Source organism: Phocoena sinus, chromosome 13, assembly GCF_008692025.1.
Source record: "Phocoena sinus isolate mPhoSin1 chromosome 13, mPhoSin1.pri, whole genome shotgun sequence".
Lineage (NCBI taxonomy): Eukaryota > Metazoa > Chordata > Mammalia > Artiodactyla > Phocoenidae > Phocoena > Phocoena sinus.
In genome coordinates, this window is record NC_045775.1 from 59458617 (window position 1) to 59486339 (window position 27723).

The 27723-nt window shown below is 40.6% G+C and overlaps 1 pseudogene; it reads right to left on the minus strand.

Moving 5' to 3' along the window:
- Positions 1 to 880: 880 nt before the first annotated feature.
- On the minus strand, positions 881 to 27723 carry LOC116764342 (annotated as a pseudogene).

Sequence of the window (27723 nt, forward strand, 5' to 3'; positions counted from 1 at the left end):
TTAGGAAGTAGATCTTTGGCTACCATTTCAGTTTCTTCTATGGATATTGGTTTATTCAATTTTTGTATTTCTTCTTGGGCCAGTCTAACAGACAAACAGTGAAGTTTACGAAACAGCTTGATGACATTTCACAAAGCAACACACAGGTCAAGAAATACAAAATTGCCAATATTCCAGAAATCCCAAAAGTGATTCCCCCTAATCACTACTCTTTTTGTTTTGAAAGATAATTATTACCTTAACTTCTGTGATAATTATTTCCTTGTTTCTCATTGTAGTTTTTCTCCTAAGCATGGAACCCTAAGCAGTATAGTTTGGTTTGACCTGTATTTAAACTTTATATAAATGGAATTATATAACATGTATTCTTTTTTTTCTCATTAAACTTTTTTAATGGGTCTCAAATTCTGTGAGAGATTTTTTTTTTTCTTTTTTTGCGGTACACGGGCCTCTCACTGTTGTGGTCTGTCCCGTTGTGGAGCACAAGCTCCGGATGCGCAGGCTCAGCGGCCACGGCTCACGAGCCTAGCCGCTCCGTGGCATGTGGGATCTTCCCGGACCGGGGCACGAACCCGTGTCCCCTGCATCGGCAGGCGGACTCTCAACCACTGCGCCACCAGGGAAGCCCTCTGTGAGAGATTTTTGGTCAAGTTGTTTCCATTAAAAAGTACTGATTTTAAAAACTAATAACTTAAAACTGCCACAAACAAAACAAATGGTCCACAAAACATTCTCCTTTCCTTCTGAAGGTTTTACAATGCATTGTTATCATTAACCAGTCTTTTGCTATTAAACTTAAATGTCCAATTGAGACAAACAGTTCTGAGACCGTTCTTCCACCACTGATTAAGACTGTGGTGGCAGGTATTGAGGATAATATTCATTTAGCCTTCTGAGCTTTCTGCGTAGACTTGATGACCTTGCCAGCTCCAGCTCCCTTCTTGTCCACTGCTTTGATGACACCCACAGCAACCGTCTGTCTCATGTCACGAACAGCACAACAGCCCAGAGGAGGATAGTCAGAGAAGCTCTCAAAACACATGGGTTTGCCAGGAACCATATCAACGATGGCAGCATTATCAGATTTCAAGAATTTGGGGCCATCTTCCAGCTTTTTCCCAGAATGGCCATCAATCTTCTCCTTCAACTCAGCGAACTTGCAAGCAGTGTGAGCTGTGTGACAATCCAGCACACGTGCACATCCAGCACTGATTTGGCCTGGATGGTTCAAGATAATCACCTGAACTGTGAAGACAGCTGCTTCCATTGGTGGGTCATTTTTGCTGTCACCAGCCACATTGTCATGACGAACATCTTTGACAGACACATTCTTGACATTGAAGCCCACATTGTCCCCAGGAAGGGCTTCACCCAAAACTTCATGGTGCATTTCAACAGACTTCACTTCAGTTGTCACTTTGACTGGAGCAAAGGTGACCACCATGCCATGTTTGAGAACACCAGTCTCCACTTGACCCACAGGGACAGTGCCAATACCACCAATTTTGTAGACGTTCTGGAGGGGCAAACACAAGGGCTTGTCAGTTGGGCGAGTTGGTGGCAGGATGCAATCCAGAGCTTCAAGCAGTGTGGTTCTACTGGCCTTGCCATCTTTACGGGTGACTTTCCACCCCTTGAACCAAGGCATGTTAGCACTTGGCTCCAGCATGTTGGAATGGTTGTATGTTGACACCATTCCAGCCAGAAATTAGCACAAATGCTACTGTGTCGGGTTTGTAGCCAATTTTCTTAATGTAGGTGCTGACTTCCTTAACAATTTCCTCCTATCTCTTCTGGCTGTAGGATGGCTCAGTGTAATGCATTTTGTTAACTCCAACAATTAGTTGTTTCACACCCAGGGTGTGGCCAGAATGTAGGCCAGAAGGGCATCCTCACAGGTCTGCGCATTCTTGGAAATACCTGCTTCAAATTCACCAACACCAGCAGCAACAATCAAGACAGCACAGTCAGCCTGGCATGTGCCTGTAATCATGTTTTTGATGAAGTCTCTGTGTTCTGGGACATCAATGATGGTCACATAGTACTTGCTGGTCTTGAATTTCCGTAGGGAGATATCAATGCTGATACCACTCTCGCGTTCAGCTTTCAGTTTGTCCAAGACCCAAGCATACTTGAAGGAGCCCTTTCCCATCTCAGCAGCCTCCTTCTCGAACTTTTCAATGGTTCTCTTGTCTATCCCATCACACGTGTAGAGCAGATGGCCAGTAGTGGTAGACTTCCCCTAATCTACGTGTCCAATGACAACGATGTTGATGTGGGTCTTCTCCTTTCCCATTTTTGCTTAGGTTTTGCTTAGGTTTTTAGGACACTCGTGTCCTGGTGGCAAACCCGTTGGGAAAAAAGCTAATATATATTCTTATGGATCTGGCCTCTTCTACTCAACAATATGTTTTTAAGATTCACCCAGGGGCTTCCCTGGTGACGCAGTGGTTGAGAGTCCGCCTGCCGATGCAGGGGACATGGGTTCGTGCCCCGGTCCGGGAAGATCCCGCATGCCACGGAGCGGCTGGGCCCGTGAGCCATGGCCGCTGAGCCTGCGCATCCGGAGCCTGTGCTCTGCAACGGGAGAGGCCACAACAGTGAGAGGCCCATGTACCAAAAAAAAAAAGAACATGTAATCATATTTTTATTGGGTATATTCTTATAAATGGCATTGCTGGGTAAAAATTTATATGTACCTTCAACTTTATTAAATACTATAAAAAATTTTCCAAAGTGTTGCATCAATCTGCAGTCTTCCAGCACCATATAAGAGTATCTGCTGTCCACATCCTCACCAACACCTGGTAGTGCTGGTCTTTTAATTTTAGCCATTCTGGTGGGTATATAATGATGTCTGGTTACAGTTTTTATTTGCATTTCTCTAATTATTAGGGATGTTAAGTATCTTTTCATATGTTTATTGTCCATTGGATATCCTTTTTTTTCCCCAGAAGCATCTGTTCAAATCTTTTGCCCATTTTTCTTCTGGGTTGACTGTCATTTTCTTATTGGTTTATAGGATTTCTTTATGTATTTCATACATGAGCTCTTTGTAGGTTACAGGTTTGCAAATATTTTCTGCATATTCTGTATCATTTAATAAATGGAAAGTATTTATACCAATGTTAAATGAATCTCAACTTTGTCAGTCTTTTTCTTTATGATCAGTTCTTTTTGTCTCCTATTTTAAATGTCTTTCCTTGCCTTTAATGAGGTTTTAAATTTTAATGTACTCAAATGATCTTTTTCTTTATGATTAGTACTTATTAAAAATCTTTTCTTATCTTGAAGTCATGAAGCTCTTCTTCCTTTAGAAGCTTTATTTAGCCTTTTACATTTAAGTCTATGATACATCTAGAATGAATTTTTTAATGTACCGAGTTTTCCATTTTTAATATTTGGTTAAACAAAATACATCTTTTGTAAACAAACTCAGCACAAGGCCAACAAAAAGAAAAGCATGAAAAACAAAAAGCCCAGGGTTGCCCCTTACTGGGCATCAGGGTCAGGCTTGCCCCCTTCCTTAAAGGAAGTGGGGCTTTTTGCCCTTGGGCATCAGCATGGGTCCCTGTTCCTAAGCACCAGAACTGGATATGAACAGAGAAACCAGCCCTGAAATGTTTAAGCATCTTTGCATATCCCTTTGGCTCATGGACTCCAAGTGCATGGGGATGGAATGAATTTTCATGTATAGTATGAGGTAGGTGTCAAGTTTCTCCACATAATTTATTCAATGCTCCCAGCACCATTTATTGAAAAGATTATCTTTTCTTTAATGCTTTGCAGTGTCTCTTTTGTCATAAATAAAATATCCACATAGGCATGGATCTTCTTATGGATTTATACTCTATTTCATTGGTCGGTATGTCCATCCTTGTGACACAATTATTTATAATATATGTAATGTACAGTAGAGTAAGTCCTCCCACTTTGTATTTCTTCAAGATTGTGTGCGTTATTCTAGGCCCTTTGCATTTCCATATTATCAAGTTTCAAAAAAGAATTTTGGCTAGATTTTGTTGGCTACCAATTTTTTTTAAAACCCTCTATTTGATCTTCTAAATAATCATTTGAATATTATTTCTTGGTTTCATGAGTTACACATCAGCAAACATATATAGTGTGGCTGCCTTAGGTAAAGTAATTGACCAGGTTCAAAAATATCTCTGATATGAGCTGAATCACTCATCTTGACAAAATATGTTGCCTTAGGAAACTGCCTTCTTATGAGAGTCATTCCTATAGAAGCACCTTAAATTCCTTCCTCTCAGTAAACCCAGTAGTAATTGTCCTCTCTTTCCAGTCTCCAGAGGATGACATAAATAGCTGTAGAACTAGAAAGGAAAATGAGTAAAAGGATACAAATCGTTTACAGAGTAAGACTTTACAGGTGCAAAATGTAGCTACAAAATTCTTATTCAAAGTATGACAGTTCTCAGTCCAGAGACTTATTTTCTTGGGTTCTCAATTCTTTCATCCATTTCCTCTTTTCACCCTTGTCTTTCTCTTCTTGCCTCCAATATTTTCTTCAACCCAAGGCTTTTCTCCTTAACTACCCCTATTGCTTGCCCTCCAGCTCTTTGTATCTGTGTATCGGCAGAAGCACAGAGGCTCTCTTTTCTAAATATTAAAGGCATGCCTGACTTCTCAAGATTATCTTCCCAAGTCACTGAACAAATCTCAAGAGCTGTTGCATATTTGAGAGTACATACCTGGGAAGCAGTTCCCCAGAAAGCTACATGGCAGTCTTGCTAAGTACTTCACAGTTCTGAGTCCCATTTTAAACAGGAGTGAAAAACAGCCTGAAGTTCAAGGGCAGAGCTGGAATTACAGCTCAAAGCTTTTGGCTGGTCTGCTATGCTATTGACTAACCCACCTGGTTATTAATGGTATCACAAGTCATGCCTCAGTCTAGGTGAGCATGTAAAGGAAGCACCAACCACTGTGTTAACCATTTACCTCTTTATGAGATGTTTTTTCTTGTTTAACTAAGGCTTTCCATATCAATCTTGAAAAGTTTGGAAAAGTATCGAGAATCTCAACACCAGCCATAATCTTACCAGTTAGACAGTGTTACCCTCATTGCTTTGGCATATACTTCCAGGCTTTCTTAATGCATAGCTGATATTATACATAATTTTATTTTCTGCCTAAAATTATATCAAAAGCAGGTTTCTATGTCTTTACATTTTTAATATTAATAAATAGCTGTAAAATATTCCTTTGAATCGTAAAGAAGTGAACAGTTTCCCTTTTATTAGATTGTAACTTATTTCCAATTTCATCACAATTGTAAATAACATTGATGTGAAAAACCTCATGAATGACTCTTTGTCTGTATTTTGGGTTATTTCCATAGGCAAAATATGTATCTGATAAAGAACTTGTATCTAGAATTTTTTATTTTTGGTCACGCCACGCAGCTTGCGGGATCTTACTTCCCCGACCAGGGATTGAACCCAGGCCCTGGCAGTGAAAGCGCCGAGTCCTAACCACTGGATCTCCAGGGAATTCCCTATCCAGAATATTTTTTAAAACCCTTACAAACCAATAATAAAGACCAAACAACCCATTTTTTAAAAAATCGAAGTATGGTTGATGTACAATATTATATAAGTTACTGGTGTACAATAGTCACACTTTTAAAAGGTTATATCCCATTTATATTATTATAAAATATTGGCTATGTTCCCCATGTTGCACAATATAAACACGTATAGCTTATTTTATACCTAGTAGTTTGTACCTCTTAATCCCCTACCCCTATATTGCCCCTTCCCCCTTCCCCCTTCCCTGTCCCTACTGGTAGCCACTAATTCATTCTCTGTATCCGTGAGTCTGCTTCTTTTTTGTTATATTCACTAGTTTGTTGTATTTTTTTAAATAAACTTTATTTAATTTTATTTTGGGAGGCTGCATTGGGTCTTCGTTGCTGCGCGCAGGCTTTCTCTAGTTGTGGAGAGTGGGGGCTACTCTTCGTTGTGGTGCACAGGCTTCTCATTTGTGGTGGCTTCTCTTGTTGCAGGGCTCTAGGTGCGTGGGCTTCAGTAACTATGGCTCTCAGGCTCTAGAGGGCAGGCTCAGTAGTTGTGGGGCATGGGCTTAGTTGCTCCGCAGCATGTGGGATCTTCCCGGACCAGGGATCGAACCCGTGTCCCCTGCATTGGCAGGCGGATTCTCGACCACTGCACCACCAGGGAAGTCCCTGTTGTATTTTTTAGATCCCACATGTAAATGACACCATACAATATTTGTCTTTCTCTGTCTGACTTATTTGACTTAGCATAATACCCTCCAAGTCCGTCCATGTTGCTACAAATGGCAAAATTTCGTTCTTTTTATGACTGAGTAGTATTCCATTGTGTACGTATACCACATCTTTTTCATCCATTTAACTGTCAATGGATACTTAGGTTGCTTCCATATCTTGTCAATTGTAAGTAATGCTGCTATGAACTTTGGGGTGCATGTATCTTTTCGAATTAATGTTTTTGTTTCCTCAGATGTATACCCTTGGAATGGAATTGCTGGATCATACAGTAGTTCTGTTTTCAGTTTCTTGAGAAACCTCCATACTGTCTTCCACACTGACTGCACCAATTTACATTCCTACCAACGGTGTACAAGGGCTCCCTTTTCTCCACATACTTGCCAACATTTGTTACTTGTGTTCTTTTTTTTTAATTGAAATATAGTTGATTTACAATGTCGTATTAGTTTCAGGTTTACAGCACAGTGATTCATATATATACTTTTTCAGATTCTTTTCCCTTACAGGTTATTACAAATATATAGTTCCCTGTGCTATACAGTAGGTCCTTGTTGGTTATGTATTTTATATATAGTAGTGTGTGTACGTTAATCCCAAACTCCTAATTTATCCCTCCCCCTTTGGTAACCATAAGTTTGTTTTCTATGTCTCTGAGTCTCTTTCTATTTTGTAAATAAGTTCACTTATAGCATATTTAAGATTCCATATGTAAGTGATGTCATATGATATCTGTCTTTCTCTGTCTGGCTTATTTCACTTAGTATGATAATCTCTAAGTCTATCCATGTTGCTGCAGATGGCATTATTTCATTCTTTTTTTGGTTGAGTAATATTCCATTGTATATATATATACCACATCTTTATCCATCCCTCTGTCAATGGACATTTAGGTTGCTTCCGTGTCTTGGCTATTGTAAATAGTGCTGCAGTGAACACTGGGTGCATGTATCTTTTTGAATTATGGTTTTCTCTGGATATATGCCCAGGAGTGAGATTGCAGGATCACATGGCAACTCTATTTTTAGCTTTTTAAGGAACCTCCATACTATTCTCCATATTGTCTACACCAAATTACTTTCCCACTAACAGTGTAGGAGGGCTCCTTTTTCTCCACACCCACTCCAGCATTTATTATTTATAGACTTTTTGGTGATGGTCATTCTGACTGGAGTGAGGTGATACCTCATTGTAGTTTTGATTTGCATTTCTCTAATTAGCAATGCTGAACTTTTTTTTCATGTGCCTGTTGGCCATCTGTATGTCTTCTTTGGAAAAATGTCTGTTTAGATCTTGTGCCCATTTTTTGACTGAGTTGTTTGTTTTTTTGATATTGAGTTGTATGAGCTCTTTCTATATTTTGGAATTTAATCCCTTGTCAGTCATATCATTTGCAAGCATTTTCTCCCATTCTGTAGGTTGTCTTTTCTATTGGTTTATGATTTCCTTTGCTGTGTTTATTTGCATTCTTTTTGAGGATAGCCTTTCTGACAGGCAAACAACCCAATTTTTAAATGGGAAAGAAAGTGGACAATTCACCAAAGAAGATATACTCAAGACAAATAAGCACATGAAAATATACTTAACAATGTTAGTCATCTGGGAAACACAAATTAAAAGGACAATGAAGTAATACTACACATCTACTTGAATGGCTAAAATTTTTTTAACTGACAATGCAAAGTGTTGGCAATGATAAGGAGCAACTGGAATTCTCATATTTTGCTGATGGGAATGAAAATGATGCAGTCCCTTTGGAAAATAGTTTATCAGTGTTTTATAAAGTTAAATTACACTTACCATACAACTCAGCAATTGTCTTCCTAGAAAGGAAATAAAATTCTACTCCCCCCAAAAAGGAAAATATATGTCCACACAAAGACCTATATGTGAATATTCATAGCACTTAATTCATAATAACCCAAAACAAAACAATGCAAATGTTCATCAACTGGTAAATGGGTAAACAAACAATTGTGATATATCTATACAATGCAATATTTCTCAGCAATAAAAATGAGTGAGTTATTGATACCTGCAACAATATAGATAAATCTCAAATGCAATAAGCTAAGAAGCCAGACACAAAAGACTACTATATGATTTCATTTATATGACATTCTAGAAAAGGCAAAACTGTAGTGACAGAAAGAAACTTTTTGAGGTAGTGGGAATGTCTTGATTGTTGTGATGGTTACATGACTGTACATTTGTTAAAACACATTAAATTTGTGTGCTTAAAATGAGTGAATTTTTCTTGTATGTAAATTGCATCTCAATAAGCAGATTTTTAAAATAAGGAATGATTCTGAGTTGTTGTTGTTTTCCACTTGGGCAGCTGACCTGAAGTAGAACCCGAGAACACATGGGGAAATTCAGAAAGAGAAGTGGGACTTGAGGGATGCGGAGGATGGTATCAGGATAATGACTTCTGGTTTTGGACGTGTTAATGAGGTTGAGTTAATGAGGGCACAGAGAGAGAAAAGAGACATATAGAAATGAGAAGGAAAAAAAACTCATATGCAGTAAGAAAGAAAGCATAAAATTGAGAAAAGGACAGATGATTATTGTACATAGGCTTTTCTGTGTTGCCTGTTCTTGTCTTAATTTAATTTCTTTTTTTCCCTCTTTATTATCTTGGTGTTTCCTTTTCTCAGGGGTTCTTACACACCATGTGTGACCATTCTGTGCTTCCAAAGTCTCCCTCTAAACAGACCACACACACATCAACAATAACACAACCAAATGAGAACAATAGGTGGACAAAGTAAAGCAAAAAACTCCAAGAAGCTAAAGATGTTTAGCTCCTGCCCTAACATGCATTGGTAGGGAGGGTTCACTATTGGTCCTTCACATTCTACAGGGAGAAGCCACAGAAAAGTACCAGGTTATTTGCCTTGAGTTTAAACAGTGGAATAGGAAAAGAGCTTTAATAACTCCATTAGGACCTGGGCCAAGGACTTTTCCTATGGGTTTGTTGTGAATAATTAAAGGTTAATGATGGCATTTTTCTTTCAACCTGGGGGTGGCAACCACACCAGTCATGATCCTAATTGAATCCAACTGGGAAACTCCAAAAATTTTCAATAACAAATTTGCCATGGTTCTGGGCCTTTCATTCTGTATCCACGAAAGGCAATGAAGCTTTATTTTTATTTCCATCCTACAGTTGAGGAAATTAAAATTTAGAAAAGCAATGGAATCTACCCACTCCCTCATAAAAGGGACCAAAGGACAGATGTTCGGGGCAGTTTGGCATTTTGTTTTTAGGAAAGGCAGACCAGAGCTTCTCAGGCTGTTGAGGCTTGGGTTCTCCACGAGTTGTCAGGAGAGCGCTGAGATCCTATCCACCTTCTCTGGACCAGGTTTGTGGACTGCTATCACATTAGTAGCCATGGCTCAGAGAAGGACAGGGTAGGACTATTTGGGGTCATCAAGATCTTCTGAGAGAGCCGATGAACAGAGCGGCTTGGCTTCTGCCCCAAACACATATCAAGATGCTTCTCACTCCAACTTTACTCCACTTAATACAATATCACATGGCTAGAGAGTGTGCGAGCCGGGGGGTGAGCCCAGATTCTGTCTAACTGCAAAGCCTTGCTCTCAGCCGTCATACTCTGCTGCCTCCTATCCTTCTCGAAAATCTCCAGTATAGGTATTATTATAGGTAAAAAAGAAAAAGGAAGAAAAGAAGGGAGAGAGGGAAGGGAGGGAGGGGGATGTCCTCTACTTCTGTTTCCATATGTTTTCATAAAGAACCTTCCAGTCTGCTTTTTAGAGGAGAGCACTATCTCCCACCCCTGCCACTCATTCTCCCCAAGGAAGGAGCCATTTGCCAGAATGATGAGATTAGGAGAAAGGTCACTCTTACATGCGGCAGCAAATGTTTAGTAATTGGCTTTGGGATGGGGGAAGAGCCCTGACTTGCAGCACAGGCCAGTTCCCATGGTGTAAACACCTCCACCATGGCTGATTTCAAGCTACTGAAGTAAGGCCAACTAGTTTGCAAAATTCCTGAAAATTGAACACTCAGCTCCCATGAGCTGTTATGTGGGGCACCAGCACACCAACACCCACGTAACATGGTTATGTGGGCCTCAGCTCCGTGCTGTTAACAGACCCCAGATCTCCTCCTCTGTTGCTCCATTGCTTCCACTTCTTCCCAAAAAGCATCACCTGTTTCCTTGGGGCACCTAACTCTTTAATGAGTTTGGGACTTGGGGAAGTTCAGCCTTTCTCTCTCTCCTTCTCGCTCTCTCTCTCTCTCTCTCTCTCTCTCTCTCTCTCTCTCTCACCCACACACATACATACACACAATTAAAGAAAAGAAAAGAAAGAAATGTCTTTTTTTAGCATTTTCTGCTTTCTACCTTACAACACAGACTTCACCTGATGAAGGAACACCAAGGCCAGGCTACCTGCCTTGAAAAGAAGGAAAAATCTAATATAGCATGAACAAAACCCAGTTCATAGAAACTTCACTCTCTGCTGCTCTGTCCTCCACAAGGAAGGGACAAGGACAGTCTTCAGTCTGCGTCCCTGTCCTAAATGAGTTCCCAGTGCTGGGTGACATCTTTGTAAGACTCCAGCCTGGACTCTGAGCACATTTCTGACCTCCCCCTTTTGGAGGCTCTTCTCCTGCCAGGTTTACCATCCCACAAGCCCTGGTTCCTTCTTGTCTGTTGAGGCTGGGCCCTGGGCTGGGGGGTCAGGGCAGATATGTGAGAGCATCATGATTGACAGCCCCATCCAGATCCCATGGAATGGGGGTTGACTTTCTCCGAAGGAGGGGAGTATACTGTTTCCAGAAGGAAAGAAGGATGACGTGAGGACCAAAGGCATCCACCACAGGACTTCAGGCATAAATGAGTTGATAGAATATAAGCATCTACTCCCAATAATCAAAGCCAGGGAAGCACAAGAAAATCAGACAGTGGGGCTTCAGTGAGGGAAAGTGACTGAGACCTCTCAAAGCACTAAAGCCTTCTTCAGAGCCTGCATCCAGGTACAAACCCAGTTCAGCCAGCCTACTGTCCACAGTGTGTCCACCGCTGGGCCCACTGCTACTCCTGGAGATACAGGCTTTCCCAGACATCAGCACTTTATTTCCTGGGACCCAGGCAGGGTTGAAAGGCTGGCTGGGCTCCCATCGAACTTATGTTGTCCACTCAGTTCCTGAGCATGGGAAAAGTACTTATGTTGGGCCAGATCCCTGGGCTGGGACCTAATTTGTGCTGAGATGCCCTGGAAGGCAACCTGAGCCCAACCAATAGCCAGGCACCCAAGTCCAGAGGTGCTTGAGTCAGTTGGTAGGACGCTGGGCCTGCTCCAGGTCTGAGTTCAAAACCACAACAGTTTTCTCCTTGGAGTTTCTGGGGCTTATTCACAATGCCCCCTGCTGACCATTTCTGGTTAACCTTGTGTCTTCTGGATCTCTGGTCAATTTGGTTCATGAAACTAATCCAGGACCCTCTAGAGTGACACGGTGAAGTCAAATAATAGATGTGAAGATGCTTTGGAGAACTGAAAAAGGAAGTCTATATAAATGCAATGGATCATTATTGTAAAGCCAAGATTGAGGTGGACAGAAGTAAACACTTCCCTTGTCTTCAAAACTTGCCTTCTCCTGTATACCTTTTCAGTAGCATATTATTTCAGTGGAAAGAAATCAATTGTAATGGACTGAATTGTTTTTCCCCAAAATTTGTATGTTGAAGTACTAACCCCCATTTCTTCATAATGTGACTGTATTTGAAGACAGGACCTTTAAAGTGGTAGTGAAGTAAAATGGGGTCATTAGGGTGGGCTCTGATTCAGTGTGACTGGTATCCTTACAAGAAGAAGAAATTAAGATGTAGACACAAACAGAGGGAAGACCATGAGAAGACACAGAGAGAAGGCAGCCATCTACATGCTGAAGAGAAAGGCCTCAGGTGAAACCAATCTTGCTCATGTCTGGATCTCAGACTTTGAGCCTCCAGAACTGTAAGAAAAATTTCTATTGTTGAAGCCACCTAGTCTGTGGGTGTTGGGCTGCACCCCACAGGCCTGTAAGCCCTGTACTCGCCCAGCCTCAAAACTGAAGAAGAGCCTGGAGTTAATGGCTGAGACATCAATGGTTTAATGGATGGGGGAGCTTACACATATGAAGCAAGGTCCTGGAGCGACACCCCTGCGTCTGTGGCAGATGGCGGGCAGGACGTGGCGGCAGTCTTCGCTCCCAGGGGAAGAGGGAGATTACCAATTACAGGAGGAATTGACATCTGGTTCACTCACTGGTTGCCAGGGAAACCAGCAGAGTGGTGCACCCCTCACAACCCCTTTGACAAACTATCATAGTGGAGATAGTTCTGATTTAAAGATTAGAATAATCACTAGCTGGGGCCAGAGGCAAGTGCATAGGCACTTACTGATTAGGCTCTATGATTAAGGGGGAAGGTCAGTCATGTGAGTAGGGTGTGGGTGAAGCAGGGACTTGTCAAGCAGGGGATGTACAGAGAGCAAGAGAACAGCCATCTTGGGTGGCCCAACCTTACAGCGGTAATTGTTAAGGCAGCTCTAGCAAACTGATACATCATCAGTCTATGATATATTTGAACCCAGCTATTATAACTAAGTTTTACTGTACCTAAAACAAGGCCCTGCCTCAGGAATTCATGACCTAGAAGGAAGAGATAGGCAAATACAATTAATTATTATGGGTGTTATTAATAATGCTACCTACTGTATGCCAGATACTTTACCTATGTTGTCTTTAATCCTCACAAGAATCCTAAAATATTGTACAGATGAGAAAGTAAAGGCACAGAGAGGCTTAGAACTTGCTCAAGGTCATAGAGTTATTATTAAGACAATAATTGAATCTATGTTCATCTGACTCAAAAATCTGTTTTATCCCCCACTAGGCCCGCTGTCTCTGCACAGAAGGCAGTGGGAACATGAACGGAGCGGTAGGGAGGGTGAGAAGATGATCGTGGTAGACATTGGTGGTCTACTTTCTTTTCCTGGTAACAGCACCTTCTCTTTTATTGGAGAATGGCTCCTCAACAAAGGGAGTACCCATCTTCCCTCCCCAGGTCCAGAGGGATGGTCCAAGGCCTGGCCAATCATAACTTTATCCCTCCATCCAGAGGTCAATGACTGTGCATATGTCTGCAGCCATGCTAACCTTAGTTTTTCCCATAATTTTTATAAGCTAAAACTAGGAGAAAGAAATTTTTGCTCTCCCCTGAGATGTCTGAACTGTATATAAGCCTGGAGCACATTTTCCCCAAGCAAGAGAAAATGAGATAAACTCATAACAAGAAACCAAAGTTTGTGTGTGTGTGTGTGTGTAGACAGAGACAGAGACAGAGACAGAGCTAACAGCACCATTCAAGTGTTTGGATCCAGCCATTCCTGAGGCTGACTCCAACCAGTCGTCACGTATATAAGTTAATACATCCCCCCTTTTAAACTGAAGTTTGTGGTGGGTTTCTGTCACTTAAAAGCAAGTTTTGAGAAATATAATATTGGTTAAAAAAAAAAATCTTCATAGATGAGATAACCGAAGAAAGAAGGGACAAGAAAGACAAGAAGAGAAGAGAGACAGAGGCCGAGATGCGTACTAACAGCTACATTTGGGGAACTGCAGACAGCTCAGTATGGCTAGAGCTGAGACATGTGGAGGGGTGGAGAGATAGACAAGGCCTTAGTGCCCTGCTGAGGTGATTTGGTTTTTATATGAGGTCAATGTGGAGCCATGCTGGAGTTCTTTTTTGGTGTTTTTTTTTTTTTTTGAATTTTTGAACTTTATTTTATTTATTTATTTATTATACAGCAGGTTCTTATTAGTTATCTATTTTATACATATTAGTGTATATATGTCAATCCCAATCTCCCAATTCATCCCACCACATTCCCACCTTGGTGTCCATATGTTTGTTCTCTACATCTGTGTCTCTATTTCTGCCTTGCAAACTGGTTCATCTGTACAATTTTTTTAGATTCCACATATATGCGTTAATATGCAATATTTGTTTTTCTCTTTCTGACTTACTTCACTCTGTATGACAGTCTCTAGATCCATCCACATCTCTACATATGACCCAATTTCATTCCTTTTTATGGCTGAGTAATGTTCCATTGTATATATGTACCACATCTTCTTTATCCAAGACCTGTACTCAGAAAACTATAAGACACCGATGAAAGAAATCAAAGATGACACAAACAGTTGGAGAGATATACCATGTTCTTGGATTGGAAGAATCAATATTGTGCAAATGACAATTACTACCCAAAGCAATCTACAGCTTCAATGCAATCCCTATCAAATCACCAGTGGCATTTTTTACAGAACTAGAACAAAAAATCTTTTTTTATGGAGACACAAAAGACCCCAAATAGCCAAAGCAATCTTGAGAAAGAAAAATGGAGCTGGAGGAATAAGACTCCCTGACTTCAGACTATACTACAAAGCTACAGTAATCAAGACAATATGGTACTGGCACAAAAACAGAAATATAGGTCAATGGAACAGGATAGAAAGCCCAAAGATAAACCCACACACCTATGGTCAACTAATCTATGACAAAGGAGGTAAGGATATACAATGGAGAAAAGAAAGTCTCTTCAATAAGTGGTGCTGGGAAAACTGGACAGCTACATGTAAAAGAATGAAATCAAAACAATCCCTAACACCATACACAAAAATGAACTCAAAATGGATTAAAGACCTAAATGTAAGACCAGACACTATAAAACTCTTAAAGGAAAACAGGAAGAACACTCCTTGACATAAATCACAGCAAGATCTTTTTTCATCCACCTCCTAGAGTAATGGAAATAAACACAAAAATAAACAAATGGGACCTAATGAAACGTAAAAGCTCTTGCACAACAAAAGAAACCACAACCAAGACCAAAAGACAACACTCAGAATGGGAGAAAATATTTGCAAACGGATCAATGGACAAAGGATTAATCTCCAAAATATATAAACAGCTCATGCAGCTCAATATTAAAAAAACAAACAACCCAATCCAAAAATGGGCAGAAGACCTAAATACACATTTCTCCAAAGAAGACATACAGATGGCCAAGAAGCACATGAAAAGCTGCTCAACATCACTAATTATTAGAGAAATGCAAATCAGAACTACAATAGGGTATCACCTCACACCGGTTAGAATGGGCATCTTCAGAAAATCTACAAACAACAAATGCTGGAGAGGGTGTGGAGAAAAGGGAACCCTCTTGCCCTGCGGGTGGGAATATTTATTGATACAGGCACTATGGGGAAGAGTGTGGAGGTTCCTTTAAAAACTAAAATTAGAATTACCATATGACCCAGCAGTCTCACTACTGGGCATATACCCAGAGAAAACCATAATTCAAAAAGACACATGCATCCCAATGTTCACTGCAGCACAATTTACAATAGCTAGGTCATGGAAGCAACCTAAAGGCCCACCCTGGAGTTTTCAGCAGTGGTATGCTGTGATCAAACTTGTTTCAGAAGGTCACTCGGGAGATAAACGTAAGAGAGAACACAGCAGTAGGCAGTTTCAACAGGAGGCTGCTCCAGGAATCCAGGAGAGAGGTCAGGATGGAAAATGACTCCCAAGTTCTTGGCTTTGCCATTGGCTGGAGGGAAGGGCAGGGACAAAAAGAATTGCATTTTCATCACTGCAAGGTTGAAGTATGTGCCAGACTTTGAAATGGAGTTGTCCAGTATGTATATTAAAAGAGATGCCTGAGTTGGAAAATTTTTTAGAGTTCTGAGTCATCAACTCAACTATTTACTACATGCTTACTACTGGTCAAGCACTGTGCTGAGAAGAATACAGTCAGATTTATGCTGCCCCAGGATTACACTCCAGCAAAGGCAAAACAGATCATAAACAGACAAAGAAATAGGTAAGTGCCTGGTAAACAATAAAGCATCATCGTGTGATAGAGATGGACATAGAGCAGGGGCTTCATTAGCTTAGGTGATTGGCTGCTAGGAAATGCAGAAGCCCCAAGGGTGCAGGAGGCTGCCACAAAATGAATGTTCCCAAATTCATGCAAATATGAACATGTCTGGTAAAAAATCCATCCATTTGGTAAAGTTGCCTTCTTTACCTGGCTATGCCCTCAAGGTTGGCCATGATGTGACAAGAGGCTTCAGGGCAGAAAACTGAGGCTAGTGCTTGGGAAACTCCCATCAATTCCTCTTTGTTTATCCAGCGGCTTTCATCCCACATTCCCAACGCCCATCCTGGCATCTGCTCTGCGATTGGCAGGCCTGGCTCATTGGCACAAGCAGGTGGTATCTGATCATTATCCCTGCATCATAAATAAGGGCAACAAAAGCCAAGGATTACAGGGAATCAGACAAAATTATTTTGTGAGTCAAAGGATCTTATTTTGAGTTGAACCAGAAATACTTGCTGTCTGGTCCTTTCTTTTTCTGGAATCTCCATCCCCATATCTTTCTATTATAATTGTTTCCTCTTTGAACCCAAGCATCTAAAAACTTGGTTTCTCTTCAAGGACCCTGAAGTCATGTTGCTTTATCCCACCTACTCCAGGTCTGCTACTCAAGCCAATCAGTGTTTCTCCCAGAACATTCTTTAAATTGAAGTGTTACTTAAAATTCAAAATACATTACAATTTGTTTCTTTTTTTAGGGGCTCTTGTATAATGGCACAAAATTCATGAAGTAGTTAAGGTGAATTCCTGTGTTTTTAGATTGCCTGGGCAGGGGTTTTGGTTTGGGTGGTTTCCTCAAAAGCTGGGAAGTTCAGGTCACCATCTAGGGGGCTGATTGTTTGGGGCTGTGTTGAAATGATGGTATTACCTTGGAAGCCTGGTCAGTGTAATAAACAATTTCTCTTTCTTGAGGAAATGTTTATGCAAACTAAAGAGGACTGCCATGAGATCATTTTGAATAATCTCATGGAGTTTATGCATAAGATAAAAATCAGGCAGCCTTAGGGGCTTCTGGCTATGGCTGTGTGAAGAGGTTGGTGAATCTTCTTGGCAAAAACAAAACAAGTATAAAACTGGATTAAATTATTTAAAAAATAAAATAAAGTGTTAGGGCTCTGGAAATTGACCACAGGCAGAAAACAAATTAGGAAACATTTATTCTTGAAAAATTACTAGACCTTCAGATAGGAACCGTGGAAATCTATAGCTGTAATAGTTATCTACTGCTGTGTAACAGATTACTCCAAAATGTAGCTGCTTAAAACAGCAAGCATTTATCATCTCACAGTTTTTGTGCATCGGGAATCCAGGAGTGGTATAGCTGGGTACCTCTGGTTCAAGGTCTCTCATGTGGCTGTAGTCAAGCTGTTGGTAGGGCTGCAGTCTTACCTGAAGACTCAACTAAGAGAGGATCTGCTTTCAAGCTTACTCAGGTGGCAGCTGGCTGGCTTCAGTTCCTTGCTGGTCATTGGCTGGAGGCCTTTCCTCACCACATGAAGTTCTCCATAGGGTTGCCTAACCTCATGGCACCTGGCTTACCCCAGAGAGAGTGATTTGAGAGAGGAAGAAAGGGAGAACCCAAGATGAAAGCTGCAGTCTTTTTTTTTTTTCAAGATATAAATTTTACTAATTATTCAACATTTTTAGAGAAATAAAATTCTGATCTGTGTTTAGAAACATCAAAGAATTTAACAATTTACCTCCTGGTTTAAGCAAAACACACTTGTAAACCAACATATGCAGCCTAGTTCAACTCAAGAGTAGCTTAGAAGGCATTTTTGCTAGTCAAAAGTCCCAAGCACTTTAATTCTGCCTCTGTACTGGTTACATCCCCCGAATGTCTTCCTAATTTTTTTTTTTTGTATTGAGATAAGATTCACATAACATAAAATTAACCCTTAACCATTTTATTTTGTTGTTGTTGTTAAAATATTTATTTATTTATTTAATGTACAGTTGATTTCCAATATTATTTTAGTTTCAGGTATACAACATAGCAATTCAATGTTTTTATAAATTATATTCTATTTAAAGTAAAAATATTTACTATATTCCTTGTGCTGCACAATATATCCTTGTGTCTTATTTTATACATAGTAGTATGTACCTCTTAGTTCCCTACCCCATCTTGCCCCTCCTCCCATCACAGTCTGTTTTTATTATATTTATTTGTTTGTTTAATTTTTAGATTCTACATGTAAGTGATAACATAGAGTATTGGTCTTTCTCTGATGTTGAGCATCTTTTCATGTGCCTGTTGGCCATCTGTATGTCCTCTTTGGAAAAATGTCTCTTCAGGTCTTCTGCCCATTTTTAATTGGGTTGTTTGCTTTTTGGATATTGAGTTGTATGACCTATTTATATATTTTGGATATATGACATATCATTTGCAAATATTTTTTCCCATTCAATAGATTGTCTTTTTATTTTGTTGATGGTTTCCTTTGTTGTGCAAAAGCTTTTAAGTTTAATCAGGTCCCATTTCTTTTTCTTTTTTTTCATTTATTTATTTTTGCTTTTGTTTCCTTTACCTTAGGAGACAGATCCAAAAAAAATATTGCTATGACTTATGTCAAAGAGTGTTCTGCCTATGTTTGCTTCTATGAGTTTTATGGTTTCAGGTATTACATTTAGTTCTTTAACCCATTTTGAGTTTACTTTGGTATATGGTGTGAGAAAGTGTTCTAATTTCATTCTTTTACATGTAGCTGTCTTGTTTTTCCAGCACCACTTATTGAAGAGATTATCTTTCCCGCATTGTATATTTTTGCCTCCTTTGTTATAGATTAGTTGACCATTTCTGTGTGGATTTATTTCTTGGCTCTTTATTCTGTTCCACCGACCAATGTGTCTGTTTTTGTGCCAGTACCATACTGTTTTGATTACTGTAGCTTTGTAGTATATTCTGAAGTCAGGGCATGTGATACCTCCAGTTTTGCTCTTTTATCTCAGATTTCTTTGGCTATTCAGGGTCTTTTGTGGTTCCATATAAATTTTAAGATTATTTGTTCTAGTTCTGTGAAAAATGTTATGGCTATTTTGATAGAGATTGCATTAAATCTGTAGGTTGCTTTGGGTAGTTTGGACATTTTAACAAGATCAATTCTGCCAATCCATGAACATGGAACTTCCTTCCATTTCCTTGTATCATCTTCAGTTTCTCTCATCAATGTTTCGTAGTTTTCAGAGGATAAGTGATTCACCTCTTGGTTAAGTTTATTCCTAGGTATTTTATTCTCTTTGATGTGATTTTAAATGGGATTGTTTTCTTGCTTTCTCTTTCTGATAGTACATTATTAGTGTATAAGGAAACCAACAAATTTCTGTATATTAATTTTGTATCCTGAAATTTTCCTGAATTCATTTATTGGTTCTAATAGTTTTTTGGTGGAGACTTTAGGGTTTTCTATATATAATATTATGTCATCTGCAAACAGTGACAGTTTTACTTCTTCCCTTCCAATTTGGATGCAACACTTAACCATTTTAAAGTGTACAATTCAGTTGTATTCAACACATCTAGCCAAAACAATTTTGAAAAGAATATGTTGGAAGACTTACATTACCTGATTTTAAGGCAGCTATTCTAAATCTACAATAATCATGACAATGCATAAGGATAAACATGTAGATCAATGGAACAGAATACAGTGCAGAAAAAAACCCTCCTTTATGGTCAGTTGATCTTTGATAAATGTACCAAGGCAATTCAATGCAGAAAGGATATTCTTTTCAACAAGTAATGCTGATTGGATATCTATACACACACATACGCATGAAGGAGAAGAAGAAGGAGGAGGAGAAGGAGAAGGAGAAGGGGTGGAAGAAGAAGATGAGGGAGAAGGAGAAAAAAGAAGAAAAAGAAAGAAAAGGAGGAGTAGAAAGGGGAGGAGAATTAGAGTAAGAATTTAGACCCTTACCTCATACCATACACAAAAACCAATTTAAAATGGATCATAGACCTACAGGTAAGAACTAAAACTATAAAAAACAACTGGAAGAAAACATAAGAGAAAATATTTATGACCTTGGGTTAGGCACAGATTTCTTCAGACAGAAAAAGTATCTATAAAAGAGATAATTGATAAGTTGGACTTCAACAAAATTAAACACTTTTGCACTTCAAAAGACACCATCAAGACAGTGAAAAGACAACTTACAGGAGAGAAAATATTTGCAATCATACATCTGATAAAAGTCTAGTATCCAGAATATATAAAGAATTCTTACAACTCAATAATAAAAAGACAAATAATCTAATTTTTAAATGGGCAAAGGATTTTAAAAAACATTTTTTCAAAGAAGACAAAAAAATGGCCAATAAACTCAACATCATTACTCTTTAGGGAAATGCAAATCAAAACCACATGAGATACAACCACACACCCATTAGAATAGCTAGAATCAAAAAATGGAAAATGAAAAATGTTGGCTAGGATGTGGAGAAATTGGAACCCCTGTACATTGCTGTTATTACTATAAAATGTTGCATCTGCTGTGAAAAAAAATTGGCACTTCTCAAAAAAGTTAGAATTACAACATGGCTTTGTAATTCTGGGTATAGATCCAAAAGAACTGAAAACATATGTCCATGCAAAAACTTGCTCATAAGTGTTCATGGAAGCATTCACAGTAGTCAAAAAGTGGAAACAACACAAATACTTATACTTTGAGGAATGGATAAATAAAATGTGGCATACCCATACAATGGAGTATTATTCAGCCATAAAAAGAAATGAAGTAATGATACATGCTACAACCTTGAAAACATTATGCTAAATGAAAGAAGCCAGAAACAGAAGGCCACATATTATACCATTCCATTTATATGAAATGTCTAGAATGAGCAAATCCATGGAGACAGAATATAAATTAGTGGTTCAGGGGGTGGGAAGAGGTAGGAATGGGGGTGACTGCTAATGAGAACAGGGTTTCTTCTGAGGGATGATAGAAATGTTCTGGAATTGGATAGTGGGAGTGGTTGCACAACCTGTGACTATACTAAAAACCACTTCATTTTACACTTTAAGATGGTAAATTTTATGGTCTGTGAATTATATATCAATAAAAATTCAAGTTTTTCACTTCAAAAGGTATCATTAAGAAAATGATTAAGGTATAGATTAGGACAAAATATTTTTAAATCATATATCTGATAAAGGACTTGTATCCAGAGCACAAAAAGAACTCTTACAACTTAATCAGACAAACACATCTATTAAAAAAATAGGCAAAAGACTTGAGTAAACATTTCATCAAAGAAAATATTCAAGTGGCTAATAATCACACTCAGAGATGCTCAACATCATTAATCATTAGGAAAATGCAAGTTAATACTACAGAGAATCCACAACAGACTCACTAGAATGCCTATAATCAAAGAGACAGAATATAACAAGTGTTGTTGAGGTTATGGGGAAATTGGAACCCTCATACATTGCTGGTGAAAGTGTATAATGATAGTTACTTTGGAAAAGCTTAGCAGTTTCTTAAGCTAAATATACTTTACAACCTAGCAATTCCACTCCTACCTATGTATCCATGAGAAATGAAAATATACGTCTACACAAATACTTGCTCACAAGTATTCCAAATGGTATTATTCCTTTTTTTTTTTTAATGTATTTATTTATTGGCTGTGTTGGGTCTTCGTTGCTGCGCGTGGGCTTGCCCTAGTTGTGGCGAGCGGGGGCTACTCTTCGTTGCTGTGCGTGGGCTTCTCATTGCGGTGGCTTCCGTTGTTGCAGAGCACGGGCTCTAGGCGTGCCGGCTTCAGTAGTTGTGGCACGTGGGCTGAGTAGTTGTGGTGCACGGGCTTGGTTGCTCTGCGGCATGTGGGATCTTCCTGGACCAGGGATCGAACCTGTGTCCCCTGCGCTGGGAGGTGGATTCTTAACCACTGCACTACCAGAGAAGTCCTGGCATTATCCTTAAGAGCCCCAAATTGGAAACAATCCAAATGTCCACCAACTAGTGAAGAGATAAATGGTTGTGGTATATCTATACAATGTAGTATTTATTAGCAATAAAAGGAACAAATTATTGGTGCATGCAAAGAAAAAAGGATGAACTTCAAAAGTATTATGCTAAGGAAAGGAGACTATGTATTATATTATTCCATTTATATGAAATTTCTAGAAATGGCAGAACCATAAAGAGAGAGCAGATCAGTGGTTGCCTGGGTTGAAGGCAAGAGTAGACCATGATTATGGACGGGCAGGAGGGGACATTTTGTCACAATAGGAGTGTTCTAAAACTGGATTGTGGTGAAGGTTGCACAACAGTATACATGTACTTAAAATCAATGAACTGTTGACAAGAAACAAAAACAAATTAAAAAAACAAACAAAGAGGGATTTCCCTGGCCATCCAGTGGTTAGGACTCTGTGCTTCCACTGCAGGGGGCACAAGTTGGATCCCTGGTTGGGGAACTAAGATCCCACATGCCATGTAGTGTGGCCAAAAAAGAAATGTGCACAAGGAAGCTTTGGGATAAAGGTAATATTCTTTTTCTTGGCCTGGGTGGTAGGTGGTTATTTGGATGGGTTCATTTAATTTGTGCCCTTATATATATTTCTCAAACTTACAATTTATTCCCTTTACTGTATACATGTCATACTTTAATTTTTAAAGGTTTAAGGCAAAAATTTAACAATTTAGACAATCTAAACAATTCACTGATGAAAAAGAAATCAGGGTGAAATTTAGTGTTCTGCTGATGTCTGTTGGGCCTAATCTTTGCTGTTAATGTTTTTTTCTATAGGGTCCTAAGAGAAGAATAGAGGAGGGACAAAGATAATGGATTTGATAATGACTCTGAGTGTTGGCCAGTCCTAGAGAAAATTGGGAAGTAGGCTAGGTGCCTTTAAGGAACTCCCCGGCCCGTGCTCTTTTCTTCTTTGGAATATCTTATTCCCTGTGGCCCCTCCCCGCCAAAGACTTGCCTCAACATCAGGTAGCCTGGGCCCTCATGATGCCCTGGAATGGTACCTCATCTGATTCACTCATCTCAGGTGATGCCTAAACTCTGAATTTGCCTGGACTTCTACAGTGTATGCTCTTGGGGATTGGATTTCTATCAGGTGACAGGAAAGCTGAGAAACTTACACAATTTATGTGATCCCTTCCCCCTCGGATGTTATCAAAGGAGTCTTCTCGGGAGAAAGCTGGAATTAAAAACAGCTGTTTTAATGGTGGAAAGTCTGGCTGGGAGATGTTCTCATGGGAACACAGGGCTGTGTGTCTAGCTGGGTCTGGCACAGCTCAACAGTTTCTGCATTTCATTGCAGATGTTTGGTTTGGAATGTCCCTTGGCTCTTTGGCTTCTGGAGTCCTCTCTCACCATGGAACTCCTCTGTGGGAGGACAGAACTCATCAATCACATTCCCCAAATGTCAAGCTCCTGCTGTGTGACCCCAGGAGAACCTTGCTTTTCATCTACATAACAGAAGCAAGGACTCCACATTTGCTGGATAAAAGCTTGAACTGTTGGGCAAAGGGCCTCCCTGATGGTTAGAATTCCCAAAGAAGGCTATAAATTGCAATATAAAGGTCACCCCCATCCTCTGGATGTTTGTCATTTCAGCCTTCCTTCTTCTCTTTCCTACAGTCTCTTAAGAGATACTTAGGGGATGTAATTCACTAACCATAAACAAAATTATATTTAACCTTCTCAGTTAGATACTGTTTCAGCTATGTGAAGCCAGAACCCGAGATCCCTGGAAGAGGTCACAGAATCATTCAGGTTCAGACTTGTAGAATTACTTGTACTTTCCAGAACCTGCCACGTTTTCCTTTAACTCTAATACTTTAGACCTGCTGCTCGCTTCCAAAATAACTAAACAAACTAGGGAGTATTTCCAGAGAATGTAATTCTAATTAGAATTTGCTTCATATCCTCAAGGCTTGGCCCTGAGGGATAGGAGAAAAGGAAACTGGCAATACTAACTGTAATCTCTGCCTTTAAGGAGTTTTCCATCTTTTTGCGGATGGTACTAGTGTTGGTCACCTCCCTGCACGGCGTCAGACCCTCTCAAGCCCCGACTCCCTCTCCAGCAGTGCCCTGGTGACCACTTTCATTCAAGCCCCTCCAGTTGCACGTGTTCAAAGGCTCATGGGTGAAAGAGTATAGAGCATGCATGGAAATCCACGGAAAATCCAGACTCAAGAAATCAAGGGTAGCTGAAACAAAGTGCATTCATGTGGAAAGGAGCAGAGGCAGTGATGGGAAGGGATGAGGCTGGAAGGCTCTTGACGGGAGCCAGCTCTTGAAGGACTTTCCGATTATGCAAAAGAATGTATCCTTATGCCAAGGAGCAGCCAAAGGACGATTTGAACAGGGGAGCGACTTGATCAGATTTATGTTTTTAGAAGCTTCCTCTTGTAATAGTGTGGAAAATTGCCCAGAGGAGGGCAAAGCTGGAGGCAGGACGTTCAGTTGGCAATTACATGTTCTCAATCCTGGCTGCACATGAGAATCACCTGGGGACCCATGAAGAAACATGTAGAGGTGGAAACCACACATCATTTTTCTTTTCTTCCAATTCACCAGTAATTCTCACGTGCAACCAGGGTTGAGAGCCATGCCGTTAGAGGTACTGGAAGATGTTCAGTACAGCTGGAGTATAGAGGGACATAGGGTAAGGCAGGAGAAACACGCAGAGAGTCCCGGTTCACTAGGCTAGTGATCAACCTGTTCTGTTTTCTCTGATTCACACTACTTTTGGCCCAAATGGTTTTTAAATTTTAATTCGTTGTGCAGAGGGTTTTAGGCCAGTGAAACCATCCTGTATGATACTATAATGGTGGATACATGTCATCATACATTTGTCCAAACCCATACAATGTAAAACGCCAAGAGTGGACTCCTATGTAAACTATGCGCTTTGGGTGATTATGACCTGTCAATGTAGGTTCATGGATTGTAACAAATACACCACTCTGGTGACTGATGTTGATAGTGGGGCAAGGCTATGCATGACTGGGGACAGTAGGTATATGAGAAATCTCTGTACTTTCCTCTCAATTTTGTTGTGAACCTAAAACCGCTCTAAAAAATAGCCTATTAAAAGTGTGAATAATTGCCAATATTAAAAAATACGCAAAATTCACACAAAATATCCAAATTTCTGCTTCTCTAAGAAAGTTGTAAGATCTGGCCACACTGGGTCTGCATGACTCCACGGCAACAAACCAAACACTGACTGTCCACTGTCAACACTCCCCGGGCCATCGCAGTCCCCACCACTGGCTATCAGTTTCCACCACTGCAGCTAAGGCCAGTTGCTATTGCATCTTACACCCAGCCAGCTCACTCAAATTTTAACTCAATTGCCTGGTCCTTATCTGGATTAGAGTTTGGAAGTCAAGAGCTAAACTCTACAGGGTGGGAGACTTGTTAAGGATTTTGTTTTTGACCTTGGAAGCAGTGTGAAGCCATTGAAAGGTTTCATACAGAGCAATAATATAATGAAATCTGTGCTGTTAAATGATCAGCCTGGATTGTTTATATTCCAAGTACAGGAACTACTGTACGAGATAACGAAGACAAATTAAGACCCCTCAGCCTCCTGCAGCTCTCTTACATTCCTGTAATCAATTACATTCGTGTAATCAATTTTTTAAGAATGGATACTTTTCACCAGTAATTTTTCAGAAATAATAGCAAAATAACAGGATGACAATAGAATTGAATTAGAAGGCAAAATATCTGGAAATTTTAAGTGACTTTGACTCTGATCCCCTTACCTTTGCTGCCCTCCTTTGTAAAGTGGAAATAATATCAGATTCTCCTACATGCCTCACAGGGTCATTGTGAAGACCAAATAAAATATATGATAGGAGGAGCTTCAAGATGGCAGAAGAGTAAGACGGGGAGATCACCTTCCTCTCCACAAATACATCAGAAATACATCTACATGTGGAACAGCTCCTATAGAACACCTACTGAACGCTGGCAGAAGACCTCAGACCTCCCAAAAGGCTAGAAACTCCCCACGTACCTGGGTAGGGCAAAAGAAAAAAGAATAAAAAGAGACAAAGGAATAGGGACGGGACCTGCACCTCAGGGAGGGAGCTGTGAAGGAGGAAAGGCTTCCACACGCTAGAAGCCCCTTCTCGGGCGGAGACTGCGGGTGGCGGAGGGGGGAAGCTTCGGAGCCACGGATGAGAGCGCAGCAACAGGGGTGCGGAGGGCAAAGCGGAGAGATTCCCGCACACAGACTCGGTGCCGACCAGCACTCCCCAGCCCGAGAGGCTTGTGCATTTCATTGCAGATGTTTGGTTTGGAATGTCCAAACCCTGGGGCGGGCAGGGGCTGGGAGCTGAGGCTCGGGCTTTGGTCAGATCCCAGGGAGAGGACTGGGGTTGGCGGCGTGAACACAGCCTGAAGGGGGTAAGTGCACCACGGCTAGCCGGGAGGGAGTCCGGGGAAAAGTCTGGAGCTGCCGAAGAGGCAAGAGACTTTTTCTTCCCTCTTTGTTTCCTGGTGCGCGAGGAGAGGGGATTAAGAGCGCCGCTTAAAGGAGCTCCAGACACAGGCGCGAGCCACGGCTATCAGCGCGGACCCCAGAGACGGGCATGGGACGCTAAGGCTGTTGCTGCCGCCACCAAGAAGCCTGTGTGCGAGCACAGGTCACTATCCACACCCCTCTTCCGGGGAGCCTGTGCAGCCCGCCACTGCCAGGGTCCCGTGATCCAGGGACAACTTCCCCGGAAGAACACAAGGTGCGCCTCAGGCTGGTGCAACGTCATGCCAGCCTCTGCCGCCGCAGGCTCGCCCCGCACTCTGTGCCCCTCCCTCCCCCGGCCTGAGTGAGCCAGAGCCCCCGAATCCGCTGCTCCTTTAACCCCGTCCTGTCTGAGCGAAGAACAGACGCCCTCAGGCGACCTACACGCAGAGGCGGGTCCAAATCCAAAGCTGAACCCGGAAGCTGTGCGAACAAAGAAGAGAAAGGGAAATTCCTCCCAGCAGCCTCAGGAGCAGCGGATTTAATCTCCACAATCAACTTGATGTACCCTGCATCTGTGGAATACCTGAATAGACAACGAATCATCCCAAACTGAGGAGGTGAACTTTGGGAGCAAAGATATATTTTTTTCCCCTTTTTCTCTTTTTGTGAGTGTGTATGTGTATGCTTCTGTGTGTGATTTTGTCTGTATAGCTTTGCTTTTACCATTTGTCCTAGGGTTCTGTCCGTCTGTTTTTTTTTTTTTTTTTTACTTTTTAAAATTTTTTTCTTAATAATATTTTTTATTTTAATAATTTTATTTTCTTTTATTTTACTTTATTTTATCTTCTTTCTTTTTATTTTTTCTCCCTTTATTCTGAGCCATGTGGATGAAAGGCTTTTGGTGCTCCAGCCAGGTGTCAGTGCTGTGACTCTGAGGTGGGAGAGCCAACTTCAGGACACTGGTCCACCAGAGACCTCCGAGCTGCACATAATATCAAACGGCGAAGATCTCCCAGAGATCTCCATCTCAACACCAAGACCCAG